Source organism: Macaca nemestrina, chromosome 3 (genome assembly GCF_043159975.1).
Source record: "Macaca nemestrina isolate mMacNem1 chromosome 3, mMacNem.hap1, whole genome shotgun sequence".
Classification (NCBI taxonomy): domain Eukaryota; kingdom Metazoa; phylum Chordata; class Mammalia; order Primates; family Cercopithecidae; genus Macaca; species Macaca nemestrina.
Genome location: NC_092127.1, coordinates 73,854,043 through 73,867,734, shown reverse-complemented (window position 1 = coordinate 73,867,734; position 13,692 = coordinate 73,854,043). Strand labels below are relative to the sequence as shown.

The window sequence follows — 13,692 nt, the reverse complement described above, 5'->3', positions numbered from 1 at the left end:
AAAAAAAAAATTGAGGTTTTTATTTTCTATGCTTTGTATTTAGCATGCTATTTTATCTCTTCTAATCCTTAAAAAATCTGCAGATTTAGCATGTATGCATATATGAAAATCTTTTTCTAAAGCATTTCGTCTATTTTTAAACCTTGGTTAAGTTTTATTCAACTTTTTTTTTTTTTTAACTTGTTAGCTATATTTTATTCAGCAAATATCCACTGAGTGTCTACTAGGAGACATACTTTTCTAGGGATCTGGGAATACAGGAGAATACAAGGAAAAGTTTACATTATATTGGGAGGGAGACAGACAAAAAAAAACACAATTATATAATATTTTAGGAGGTATTATAATGAAAGGGACAAATAAAATAGAGGGGCAAAGTGAATATATAGTGTATGGTGAGGCAATTTTAAATAGAAGAGTCACTGAGACAGCGATACCTGAGCAAAGACTTGGAAGAGGTGAGGAAGTACACTGTGATGGCTCATTTTATATGTATCTTGACTCAGCCAAGAGATGCCCAGATAGCTGGTAAAACGTTATTTCTCTGTGTGTGTGTGTGTGAGAGAGAGTGTGTGTGCAAGCGCGTGCACGTATGTGTTCATCCATGTGGATGTTTCTAGAAAAGATTAACATTTGAATCTGTAGAGTGGCGAAGATCACCCTCACCAATATAAGTAGCCATAATCCAATCAGTTGAGGGCCCAAATAAAAACGTGGAGAAAGTGTAAATTCGCTATCTTTTTTGCACAGGAACATTCATCTTCTCCTGCCCTTGGATATCAGTATTCCTCTTTCTCAAGTCTTTAAAATTAGATTCGTACTTGCACTCTCTGCTCCCTGGTCCTCAAGCTTTTGAACTCAGCCAAAGTCACACTACAGACTTTCGTGTTTATCCAACGTGCAGAAGGAAGACTGTTGGACTTCTTGGCCTTCATAACTGTGTAACTGTATGAGTCAATTCCCATAAGAAGTCTTCTCTTATAGGTATATCCTGTTGGTTCTCTGAAGAAACCTAACTAATACATATACCTTTTCATATATAAGACAAATGCTTCTCAGTAGAGACAAAAAGAAGAGCAAATGCCCCAGAACAAATTATGCCTTGTTGATTCCTGGAGCAGACAATATGGTGGGAGAAGAATAATCTTGGGGATGGGAGCGGTGTTGGGGATAAGGTCAAGGAGTTCAGGGTTAGGGAGGTACAGAACATATGGGACATAGTGAGGCATGTTATAGGTGGTTAGCTTTTAATTTGGGTAGTATGTGGGTAAATTATAGGTTTTAATACAGAAAAGTATCACGATCTTATTTTTATTTTTTAAAAAAGCTTCTGGTCGCTAATTTGAGAACAGCTTGATTCCCAAAAAGGAGAAACAGGGGACCATTTTTTTTTTTCATAGTATTGCAAGAATCTAGGTGAGAAAATATAATGGTTTAGACCAAAGTAGTAAAATGGCAGTGATAAGAAAGCTTGTATATGTTTTAAATGTCCAGTCAGTAGAATTTGATGCTGGAACAGATTGGTCTGTGAAATAAAAATTAGAGTAAAAGAATTAGACTTAGGAGTCTGGAAAGGTGAAGTTAATTGTTGTTTCTCAAAGTCAATGAATAAAACAAGAAACTACTTAAAGAATTATAAATGTTCATACTTTGAGATCATTCATTTTTTTTAGAAACACTAAAGTGTTTCTAAAGAAAACAGTAGGAGATTCAATGGAGTGAATTGTTTCTCATCAAGGACTGAGATTCTTTTGGAAACATCTAGATCAGTTTGTGTCTGAACTATTTTGAGAAACATTTACTTTACATAAATGTAACTATATAGGATTTCTTCAACATTTCTAATATTAAGTCATTTTACACTAAAAATAATGGTGTTTAAGATAATTCTGTCATACAGAATGGACTTTAGATTAAGGTTATGTAGCAATCTTTCAACATCAACTAACATTTAACTTTTTCGGCTTAACTTTTTTTCTGGGTCAAAATACCGCCACACAATTCAGTATTCTATCACGTAAGTAACCAGAATAAATTGAATTTAATTTCCAGTCTTATTTTATAAAAACTATCAATAATCTTTATCATAGACTTTCACCAGAACTAGTTATATCTAATAAAATTAACTTGTTAGTGTATACCCATCTCGTTTTCTATAGATATTGAAATTTCAATGGTTATAGAAATGAAACACCAAAATAAAAAAAGTATAGAGAAGTCATTTGCTGGGTATTTAGCTGCTAAATAGTTAATACTTAGCTGTAAGGTAATTTAAAATCAAATGTGAAAAGTAATATTTAATATGTATTTACTGATCTTGGAAATAGAAATGATGGCAACTTATGCCATTGGAATAGACAATCTTATAGCCCAATAACATCCTTTATGAAATTACAAGTTTAAAGGAATTGCTTGTTAAATGATACTTTTCTGAGATAATTTCTAATTGTCCAATCTCAATTAATACTTAATTTTCAAGGCTAGCAAATTCATGACAAATTTATTTTTTGAACAAGGCATCACACTAAGTAATGAAGACAAAACTGATTTTTTTCAAGTGTATTAAGTGTAAGGAAATCCAAATAGCATAGTGATCACTGTACATTTATATGTTAATGTTGTCAGGTAAGCATCTTGAAAGACTGGGAATGATTAACGTGTTTGAGCATAAACCATAGAAAATGTTCAACATTTGATAGAGACAGAAACATTTAGGAAAATGCAAAAACATCTGCCAGTGAAACTGTTTTCCAAACATTGAAAATTATAAGCAATTATCCAGAATTTTACCTGCATATATTCATAACTCTGACTTAGTGACAACTTAACTGGTATTAAGCTTCAATTTTAGCACCAAGATTTTGGGATAATCACCATGTGCCTGTAATTTATACTGCTTCATCTTCCTTCTTTATACGTGCAAAAAATATTTCAGCAATATATTTTTAAGAGGGTAATTAGATTGTAGTATAAAACTGATTTCATTTTTTAAAACTAGTGAAAAGAAATTTGGTCTTACTGTGCTTACCTAAAAGTTTGAGAACATATTTTTTCTCATGTATCCTTTCATTCTTTTACAAAATAATAAGACAATCACTTCTTAGAGTGTACATTTTAATTGCACATGTGTGAAATAGTTAATAATATGTAGAATAATGCCCCCATTTGACTGACAAGATAGAATCCCTGTAGTTAAACAGTTAAAACCAAGAGGCCAGGGCAGGGCGAAGAAGTGGTCATGCATTCTGTGTCCCTGGAAAGTGTGGCAAAACATGCTTTACTGTGACCAAGTTAAAGAACAGTTTCTGAAAAACAACCAAACAAACAAACAAACAAAAACTGCAGTTGGAACCTCTTCATCTAACCCCCAGTAGACCACCTGGCCTCAATCAATCAACTACCTGCAACCAGCCAATTAACAGAGATTGATGATTTGGGGCTTAAAGGTCATCCAACCACTCCTCAGTCTCCTAACTCCCTTCCCCTGCTCTGCTGTTTTGGCTTTAAAATATCCTATAACCCCTTCTCACAGCACATTTTCATTTTGTACTGAAGGATGTCTCTCTAACCTTTAGATTGCTGTTAGAAAACAAAACAAAGTTCTTCTTTTGGCTCTGCAGATTCATTGATCTTTCATTAACAAATAACATGTAAAACTACTAAAAAAGAAAGAAAAATATAAGTAACAAAGTGCAGGTTACATAATATACAAAGTATAGGTTTTGTATTAGGCAAACAGATATATAAATCTTAGCTTCAAGTCCAACCCTATAAAGCTGACAACTCTCAGTTTCAGTGTATTCGTGTGTAAATTGGGAATACTTCTGCTAAAAGGAATAATAAGGTGTTGTATACAAGGTGTTTATTAAAGTTACCAGCATATGATAGACATTCAATGAATATTATTATTTTGTGTCAACAATGCACTTTTGAAATATAAAAATTATACCTATTTACTAGTATTATTTGCAATACATAATTCATCTGCTGTGTTATTCTCATTAGCCATACAAATTCTACATCAAAAGAAAATTAAAAAGGATAACTGATTAATGATAAGATTATTGAAGTTATATGTGTCAGTCAGACAGCATTACCAGAAGAGTCATTCAAAAATTCTTTGAGCTTTTAAATCTTAGTGGAAGATGCAATTAAACATCTTTGTGTTTAATGTACTTCCTGTTTAATTCTTCAGCCTGCCATAACTACATATGAAAAAGTGAATCACAGTGTATTTTTCACATGAAACTATACTCCTTCTTTCCATCTGCATAGATGAAAATTACATTCATATAGCAAACAACAACAGCACATGTACTTTAATCCAGATACTAAATACTAGTGACAAAGTCCTGAATGTTATAGAAAAAGGATTTGTTGTCAGGTAAATTTTGAAATTTAGGTCTTGGGAGAAGATACACCCTAATAGATGTGCTTAATATCCTATATCTGGCAGTGGTTATGTCTCTTAATATGACTTATATTGCATTTTATTTTAATATTGCAGAAATACATATTTAATCTCTAAGTGAAATTATAAAAATGACAAAATATCAAATACCTGTTATATCTATGAAGCTTTTTTATTAGTCTATATTTTATTCTGGGGATCTCAGATAATCCATTCTTCAATTGCTTTCTATATTCCTGAAATAATTATTTTCCTATTGTATGTTATATTTTGATACATTACTATTCTCAAAATTTAAAACTATATTTAAAAACCTGTCATTTACTGCGTAATTGCACTGACTGCAAATGCTATTTCTGCTGTCAAGACAACATTGAATGAAACTTTTGAACAGCAATATAGTTTTTCAACTTCTATTAATATGGAGATAATTTATGGCACAGACAACGTTTAAACAACTGAATAAAGCACCAGCATCATGTTCATGATTATAATCATTGTTGAATAGGTTCTAATGATTTGTAGTGACAGATGCACTATCAGGACAGAAAGATATCAGTTTTATTGATAGGTATATAAAGATACTAATTGCCTGAAAAATGCTGAAACATGTTTTGAATCTGTTAAATAGAAGACAAATTATATGGCTGTGTGACATCTTAAAACATTTAATTATGTTTAAATATTTCTCTCCAAACTTTAGATGATAAGCACTTTATACATGATTATGAGAACTAGACTGGACAAGCAAAATGACTAATGTTTTTCATAATGTCTATTTATTGAACTTTTTTTAACTTCGAGAAATTCAGCTAGTTGAAAATTGATGCTTAAGGAGGAATGAGAAATTTGTTGCCCATCCACTTCTCAGTGTGTTGGTTGTCCTCTTCTAGGGTACAATTAAATAACAAAAAGCTATACATTTGAATGATTTTAGCTTTGGGCATCCAAAAGAATTAAGTGTAATATAACTTTCATTGAGTTACACTTTATTAAAATAAAATTCACATTTTTTAAACACAAAGAGACAAGTGACAAGAAAATAGGAATACTATTTCAACTTGAATCATGATTTCTTATGATTGATAAGAAATAGGAATACTATTCAACTTGAATCAATTTGAATCATAATTTCAATGATAATTATATTTTCATTAAATAAATGTTTTCTAAAGATAAAAATACTCATTTTTTATAGTTCAAGTACAATATACTTATTTTGATATATGTTAGGAAAAGTTACATTTAGTAATCATATCTACTAATGTTTAATGTTTTCTTATTTTATGTGCTATCAAATTGTGTATTTTCAAAGAATTACCCTGAAAGTCAATATTACGAATTAATTGCATATTCAGCAGAAAGAAGACAGACTTTCAGTCTAATGAGTTATAATTATTTTCATCATTAATTAGAAATCAACTATGGTTGTAAATCTTCTTTACTTTTTCAAGATTTTCCTTTGAACTAGTAATAATCTAAATGACAGTGTTTGTTCTCCAGTACTCATATATTTGACTTATTTGAAATTTTTTCTTCGGAATGTCACAATCTTTATACTGAAAAATCAGAAATATTGAGTTGATAAGACAACTCATAACCAGGGCAATTATGTAAACTATCTGCTTTACAAAGGTGCTATCCTAAAAATATTACCTTACTAATGAAGCCTAAACCTTTCACAGGCCTTAAGTAATAGATTTTGGTGGGAAAATGGTGAGAAGCAGAAAGGTAGTTTCCTAGTTGAATAATATATACTGATCAGAGGGAATAGAAAAAGCAATTAAAAACAAAACAAAATAAAATATTTTTAGGTGATCTTTGGAGGAAAACTTGCTGGCTGACGAAAGACAAATAACAATTGTCAAGCAAGTAGGAGGGAATGCTGGTTTTATTCATTTTCCTGTGTGAGAAAACAAATTGATGGATTATGTGGGGACTCTTAAACATCTGAATTTATTTTCAAGGATTTCTTGCATTAGTAAAAGAAAAAAAAATGCTGTTTTTGGAATGGATTGTGAAATACAGAGAAAAAAGACAGAAATTCCACTCAATTATAGTTGCTAGGAGTTACATGTTCAATATTTGAGCCAAAATATCGACCATGAAAATGAACTAGAGTGGGTATATATTTTTAAAAAAATGCTTTAGAACTGATTTGCACTTAGGAATTATGCAATCTAATTTAAAATAATCTAACTCTCCACAATGTTATAAAGAGGTGGACATTCAATGTTGACAAAAACTTCTCTCTCTAAGAAAAAAAAATAAAACATTGTGTTTCTTATTCACCTGTTCTCAATCTATCTCCTTTTCATTCTGTTTCATACTCTATTCCAAGTAATTCTTGTTTTTGTTTCTTAAAACTCAACTCATTCTGTTCTTTAGCATACTTAATTACACTGTCCTCATTATTTATTTTTAAAAGATAAAACAATACACTTTTGTATGTCTTTTTTTTTTTTTTTTTTTTTTTTTTTTTTGAGCTGAAATCTTGTTGTGACCCTGGCTGGAGTGCAGTGGCACAATCTTGGCTCACTGCAACCTCTGCCTTCCTGGTTCAAGTGATTCTCCTGCCTCAGCCTCCAGAGTAGCTGGGACTACAGATGCGCAGCACCATGCCCGGCTAATTTTTGTATTTTTAGTAGAGACGAGGTTTCACCATCTTGGTCAGGCTGGTCTCGAACTCCTGACCTCGTGATCCACCCACCTCAGCCTCCTAAAGCACTGGGATTATAGGCGTGAGCCACCATGCCTGGCACTTGTATGGCTTTTAAAATTCAAGTGCGATGTCTTTATTTTGTTATATATTACAAAAAGAGTTATATTTAGTAATCATATCTACTAATTGTTAATGTTTTCTTATTTTATGTGTCATCAAATTGTGTATTACCTTACTTGTGTATTGTTGATGTTGTTCTCATTTGATGCAATTTTTGGCATTTGGTTTATTTTTTCTTTTCATATTTTTTAAAGATACAAACCCTCTAATGAGCAACTCCATTTATACATGTATAGCCACATTACTATTAATAGGTATGTCTCCCTAATTTCTGATTAAATTATTAATGTCAACAGTTTATCTTTAATAATCACAGTTTTTCTTAAAACATTTTTAGGATGATTCTTTTTTTCTTTTTTTTTTCTTTACTTAGGCTTTCTACCAAAGCCTAATTCTATTCAATATTTCTCTTCCTAGCAATTATGAGTTAAGAAATAAGTTGAATCCAGATAGATATTTTCTCTGATTCTTTTCTAGTTTACTGAGGGATTATATTATATATTAAGTCACAGGGCCTGATCTTATTAAAATGAAACTTCTTATCTCAGAATTCAGAAAATATTTGAAGCAGGTATTATAGGGATGGGTCACTGTCCAGCCTCACCCAAACACCTGTACAGAGGTCTTTCAATCAATGCGTCTATGGGACCTTTGAATCAATGACTCATCCTGTTTCTTGGGTAGGGAAGCTCCTGTCCAAATCCTTGGCTTTTAGCAAAGGAGGTGACCACAGTTAAAGTTTAAAAAGATACTAACCAAAATCTAGTGGCTCGGGAGACTAATTTTCTGCAGGAGGAGCCATAGACAATGGGCAGACAGCTATTCAACATAGTCAATGAGAGCAGTGAACAAGGCTTCTCAGCATGGGCGTTTTAGAGCCCTCCGTCACATGATTTTGGATAATCCTGTGCAGCTGTTGGTTAGACTTCCACCCAGGTTAATTGGCTCTTTCCTGTGGCCATCTCTCGACATTCACTACTAACTTGCTTCTTGCCCCAACATATTCTTTCCTTATTCTTGGTTCAGCTGACCTTATATATGTCTTTAGAGTGAAGAGCAGAATTTTATCTTGTTATTGACACTATTATTGTGTTTATAGTATGAAATTGTTGATTCTCTTCCCTTGGTACATTCCATTTTGATTTTCAAAAGTCTAGGAAGCAAAAACAAAACAAAATAATGTAATATAAACATTGTACATGCTACATTTTGTATAACACTCTGTTTTCTTCAAGGCCTTGCCCTGCAGATGACTCTAAATGACAAGCAAGAGGGCATTTATTTTTAATCTGTTTTACAATGACAACTCCAAGCCATGACAGTTTTTGTTTCATGGCTCACTTTTACTCTCCACAACATTACTTTATTTTCATACTATTTTCACAAACATGCAGGCAATTTTCTAACATTTTAGCTAATCCTGTCCTAGAATTCTTCTTTAGGATATTATCCTCTACTTCATCTCTGTATCTCACTTCTACAGTCATATTTACAATGTTATTAAAACAAATAACTGAAATATGTCCATAGTTTCATACATCTGACCTTCAACTACTACATCTTACTCTTCCTCAGCTCATTTCCTCTTGTACCATGATCTCAACAATCCTTCAACCTCATGGAGGCCTGCAATTCATTGTTTCTACTCCTTTTGAATATCAATACTCTCGCTATTCAAGCATCAGGGACACCATACAATTGGTGTCCCTGATGCTTTCCTTGACTATGTTTAATGATTATAATCACTCTTTGTATATTCCTTCAGTACCACTGTTTTTCTCCTTGCTTTTGTAAACACTTGCAAAAACATGGCCCTGGCTAGATTGATCTCTCTGCCAACTTCACATCTGTATCAATGCAACTGACTATGGCTAGAATAAGAAAAAAAAATACAACCACATATGACGATCTCACTTTAAATTCATGATTAAAAACCTCAAGTGAGCCATTAATGCTGTAGCCAGTCATACTCCAATTCTCCAGTCTATTTACTCTCTGTATCTTCTACATGCTGATTTTGTAATTTCCCCTTTTTAAAGACCTCGAAGACTTGCTTTCCCATCCTCAAATTTCAGCCAATGGCCACATTTTCTGCATTGCTGACCAAACTGAAGGAGTTAGAAGGGGATTTTCAGGCTCTTCTAACCAATGTCTGCACTCAGATATGGTTTTTTTTTTTTTCTGTTTTTTTGTTTGTTTGTTTTGTTTTGTTTTGTTTTGTTTTAGATAGAATCTCACTCTGTCACCCAGGTTGGAGTGCAGTGATGTAATCGTAGCTTGCTGCAGCTTCAAATTTCTGGGCTCAAGTAATCCTTCTGCCTCAGCCTCCCAAGTAGCTAGAACTACAGGCACAAGCCACCATGCCAGGCTAATTTAAAAAATATATATTTTGTGGTGACAAAGCCTCGCTGTGTTGCCCAAGCTAGTCTTCAACTCCTGGGCTCAAGCGATCCTTCTACCTTGGCCTTCAAAAGTGCTGGGATTACAGGCATGAGCCATGTGCCAGATCAGATACTGTCATTTTTTTTTTAATAACACATGTAAACTCTCTATACTTCCTTCAGAAGTCATTTTCTCCATTTGTGCATCAAATTCTATCTCCTATTTTCTGCTTAAGGCATTATTTCAGGACTCCACGCTTTTTCTATTATGATTTTTACCTCTCTGGTAGATTGTGCCCACCAAAATTCTCGGTTCTCACCTTACTTGAACTTGTAAGAACAGTTAGCAGAGCTATTAATTTTCCTTGTATTATTTTTTTATTCAATTTGTTTCTAGAATGTATCCTTTTCTTTATTTTTTCCCACCTCTTGCCTTATATCACTGGTTGCTCCTTCTTGGTTCTTATTAATTCTTCCTATTCTTCCTTCCCAACCATTTATTTTGGACTGTGCAGAGCATCACTTTCTTTCCACTTCTATCAACATTCACTGTCTTAGTGACCTTATCAAGCCCCATGACTTCAACCCCCCTCTCCGTATGAATGGCTTTCAAATTTATTGCTCCATATTGTTAACGTGCTAATCTGCTTCTCCACTTGGATATAAAAGTATAAATATCTTAACCACAAAATATCCAAAACTAAATTTCTGATCTCCCAAAAGCCTAGGCTATTTTCAAGTCCATACTTTCATTTGGTCAGAGCAACAACTTTGGAATCATCTTGGATCAGACTTGCATCATTTTTTTTTTTCTTTTCCCTCACAGCTTTTACCCAATATGGCAGCCATTCCCATTGGTTTTATTTCATCAATATATCCAAAATAAAAGTACTTGTCATCAATTTTACAGCTACAGTATTGGACCAAACCATGATCATTTCTTATGTAGCTCACTAAAATAGTCTCCTCACTACAGTCTACTCTCAAATCAGCAGAAGATGTGATTCTTTTACAAATGAAAGTTGGATCATATCCCTTATCTCCTGAAAATCCTACAATGTTTCCACTCCCTGTGGCAGCATAAAAACCAAGGTGTATTCAATGACTTATGAGGTTCTACATGATATATGTTTGTCTCTACTCTCCACTTGTTTTCTGACTTTATCTCCTCCTTGCTTATTTTGCTTCAGCCACATGTCCTGCTCGATTTTTGAACAAGCTAACGTACTTCTTTCAAGATCTTTCTCCTAGTTGTTTCTTCTGCCTGTATTTCTTGGCTCATGACTACTTTCTCCATCTTAAAGCCCAGCAGCATAGTATCTTTACATTTGAATCTCTCTCTGTTTTCCCTTCCCTCTCTCTCCCTCCCACCTCTGCTTCTGTGATGTTTGTTTCCTTGACTCTGACCCTAAACCCTTCCTTTTTTATGGACCCTTGTGATTGGACTCACTTGGATAATCTAGAATAATTCTCCCTTTTCAATATCATTAACCACTTAGCTAAAATATTTATAGATTCTAGTGATTAGGATGTGGTTATCTTTAGGGTAGGGCACAACTCTTTCTACAGTAATCACTCAGCTTTGTTATTAGTCCAGGGCTTATAAATAAGATCATAAAGAGAATAGCCTTGTTAGGATGATTATGGATCTCTCAAGTGTCTGAATGTACAAAGCAAGACACTGACCACCATTTGTTTTGGAATACTACATTTGTGCTAATTTGTTACAGCAACAATAGGAAACTAACACAGATATATTCACAAGGCAGGAAATACTGTCCACCAGATTGTTGAGAGTTCTTTCTGTGTATGCTGTCTATACTGAATACCTGGCTAAATATGGCCAATTTAAAAATGAAGACACACTACTAAAAGAGCATTTTTCTAACCTCATCATCTAAATCAAGCTCAGTAGATACCAATTTATTTTGGCTCATGTCACAGGCCAATGTGAGTTAAAAACTGAGGTTTCTGCTCCAGAGATCCAGGATGACCAATTTAGTGACATCCATTATTTTCACGTGTGGTCAATCTCAAAAATAAGAAAGAGTTGCATATGATGCAGAGGATATTTTATGCAGAGTGTGGAAATGGTGTACATAATTTCTGCTTACACTACATTACCCAGAATATGGTCACAAAACCCCACCTTTCTGTTAGATGGTTACCTGCAACATATTATTTGTATTTTTATTTTACAGAGGAATATGTGCTGAGAAATACATAACTTATTCTAAGAAAAATAAATAACTTTTCTAAATGTACACTTTATTTAGGGCACCAATTTCCATCCAGATAATACAGAATAAGAGTTGCAAAGGCCTAGCTCGGAAATACTTTCTTTTGTGTTTTATAAGATAATGACAATTTTAAATATGGTCTACTATATATACTATATACTACAATAGAGTTTACTATATTATATACACTACTAGAATCCAAAATTGTACTAGACTCTTTGGTAATTTTGTACACCTACTTTGTCGGTCCATGTATTTGGTCTGAAGAGATTGGTAATGTTATACTGCCCGGGCCTTTTTTGTTTCATCCGTGTTTTAAGCTTGTAAGAACTGGATCCCAATCGGTGTCAGGTATATTCTCTCCTCACGCTTCGTGGGTTGATACTGAGTCCAATAACTTATTATTTTTAACAGCAGAGAACTTTCCAAGTACTTACTGAAGTTTATGCATTCAAATTTACTTATTTGAAAATACAGCATGCTGACGTAAAAGGAAATTCCTATTATTTGCATATAATATGTGTAAGCATATTTTTTCCAAGACAGAATGAATCAACTAAAAACAAAACAATTTCTAAAAGTGACTAACTAAATAGGTAAATACATGCTTTAACAGTTAAATATTCTTAGAAACATATGCAACTCACAAGACCAAAATAAACTATAATTCAATTATGAGAGGCAGATAATTTTAATTTAGGTGAAAGAAACATCTACTTTCTCTTACAAATTTGAGGGGCTAAAAATGAGAAAGACACTTAAAGGGCACACTGTTATCTGTCCGGATATCCATGTCTGGGTGGAGTATCCTTTCTATGTGGCTTCATAACACCAAGAATTTCTCTTATCTTAGCATTTATTATGCGAGATTATAATTTTCTGTGTACTTCTATGTATCCTCCAATTATCTGGTGAGCTTCAGCAGGACAGGAATCATGAACCTCCTGTGTATTTCAGTATCTTTAATGTAATAATAACTTACTGATTTATATATTCAACAAATATTTACTGAATAAGTGAACAACTGATTCAATAAAAAATTACCTAGACATCCCTAGACTTCCTTCAATGCATTTACATTAAAATTAAAGAAAAAAAATTGAAGAGAATATCTCTTTTCTTAAACGCAGTGCAAGCCAGAAGATAGTCATGTTTATTTAGTGCTTAAAATGTGTAAGATGTTCTGCTAGAATGTGATAGCCAATGAAAATATGTATCTTGATAGAGTGAAAATAGTTCTATCAGAAAATAAGGGAAGAATCCAGAATCAGCCATACTACAAAACTTCTTTTGGTAATACTGTACATTCAACTCATTGTGAGTTGAGATCTGAAACAAGATTATACTTCTGTATTGTCTGCACTCAATCTAGAATCCCTATCATTAACTTTTCCTTGGGAAAGTGAACTGAATCTACTGGTGTACATTGTGACCTGTCCAAATTAATTTTTGACCTCTGACCTCTGAATTTCACTTAATTGACTGCATCTAGGATTATGGTGTCCTCTGTTCACTACAACTCTCCTTTATTCTTTCCAAATGACATGTATCCTCTCATTAATAAAAAGTTAAGTCCTTATAGGAAGTTAATAAAAAGAAAGAAAAGCTTGCAATATCTGTCTCATGTGATTTGTGTTCTAGACAAGAGATGATAAAAATACTATGAAAGTATATATGAATAATCATATTTTACATATGAGATTTGCTACATATTAATGAAGCATGGTAATCAAAAACATGAATAAAGGCAAAGAAACTATAAGTAAATTGAGTTTTAAAGCAAGGAAAATAATCTTGTTATGGGTAAATGTCTGTGCCCCCTCAAAATTCATATGTTGAAACCTAACCCTGAATGCCAGAGTATTAAGGGTGAGGACT

At 33.1% G+C, this 13,692-nt stretch overlaps 1 long non-coding RNA gene across 2 annotated transcripts in view; it reads left to right on the top strand.

Annotated features, from left to right (window-relative positions):
- LOC105486208 (uncharacterized) overlaps positions 1-1,593 on the top strand; it is a 67,463-nt gene extending 65,870 nt beyond the window's left edge. For both annotated transcript variants that reach the window (XR_011620541.1, XR_011620540.1), the window contains one exon: positions 751-1,593. This is a non-coding gene — a long non-coding RNA (uncharacterized lncRNA). The remainder of the gene's footprint in view (positions 1-750) is intronic.
- The last annotated feature ends 12,099 nt before the right edge of the window (positions 1,594-13,692 follow it).